The following is a 1,180-nucleotide window of genomic DNA, read 5'->3' on the forward strand; positions in this document are numbered from 1 at the left end:
TGCTGGGTGTGGGAGGGGTGGGGCTATAGGGGTGGGCGGGCACTCCCCAGGTGGCTGCGCTCTGCTGCTGCATCTTCGCCATGGCCCCTACAGCTGCATCTGACCTGTGGCGGGCCAGTAGGGGGTGCTCCTGCGCTGCACCACCCACCTCACTGCACCCCACCACCTTCCAGGCTCTGAGTGCCTCCCAGGGGTTGCCTCACATCTAGCCTACCCCCTTCCCGGAGTACACCCGCTAGCCTGGAGGTAGTACTGCCACCACCCAGGGTCTGGTCTGATCCTGGCACTGTACCCCTTGGGAAACACAGGCCTCGTAGTCCTTGAGGGTACTTGGTCCACTTCAAGAACTTGGGGTGCTTCCCTCAGTCAGAAGCACAAGTAGCGGTCTCCCTCAGTTAGCCGAATCAAGGGGGCCCCAAGGCATAACCTAGACCCACAGCCAATAAGTCTCCCACGCTAGGTACAAAGGAGAACTTTATTGGTTACAAGGGGTAGGGTTGCAATAGGGTACAGGGTAAAGCAATGTCAGAGAAATCCCACAGAGCAAGCTGGCATGGCTGGGTAGCCTTTGATCACGCATCTGAGTTACTACAGGCTATATATCTAGTTGGATCTCAAGTAGCTTACTCACAAGGATCATCCAGAGGCAGGTGGAGATTCCCCCTGGAGGCAGGCAGTTCCTTGATCATGAGTTATGAGAGAGAGAGCAAGTTTCAGATGGTCCAGCTCTTCTCTCTCTCTCTCTGAGTCTTCCTCATGGCTGCTGCCCCTTCCTCCTCCTGGGCAGTCCTTAACTTATATAGCCCTTGCGACCTCATTTACCTGGTCCAATGGAGGCCAGCACCTGTTGGCTGTCAGCCAACTGATTTGAAATGCATCACCGGCTGCCGAGCAGACTGGCAGGGTCTCTTGAACAACAGGGAGCCCAAGCCCCTCACCCAGGTATGTGATGCCAGTCACGTGGGCAGAGGGAGCAGGTTTCCCCCCTCCCTCAGGAATGCATCCAGCTCAGGGTACCTAAAGAGAAAGGATGTCTGCCCTCTGCCGGGCCCGTGTGAACCAGATTGTCACAGAGGAGAGTTTCTGGGGAGAGAGAGAGGTGGCTTTCTGCCACAGACCCTACTGGGAATGAGTGGGGGTGGCAGAACCGCCCCCAGAGCCCCACCCCCAGCACCGCTGG

Source organism: Alligator sinensis, unplaced genomic scaffold, assembly GCF_000455745.1.
Source record: "Alligator sinensis unplaced genomic scaffold, ASM45574v1 scaffold1434_1, whole genome shotgun sequence".
Lineage (NCBI taxonomy): Eukaryota > Metazoa > Chordata > Crocodylia > Alligatoridae > Alligator > Alligator sinensis.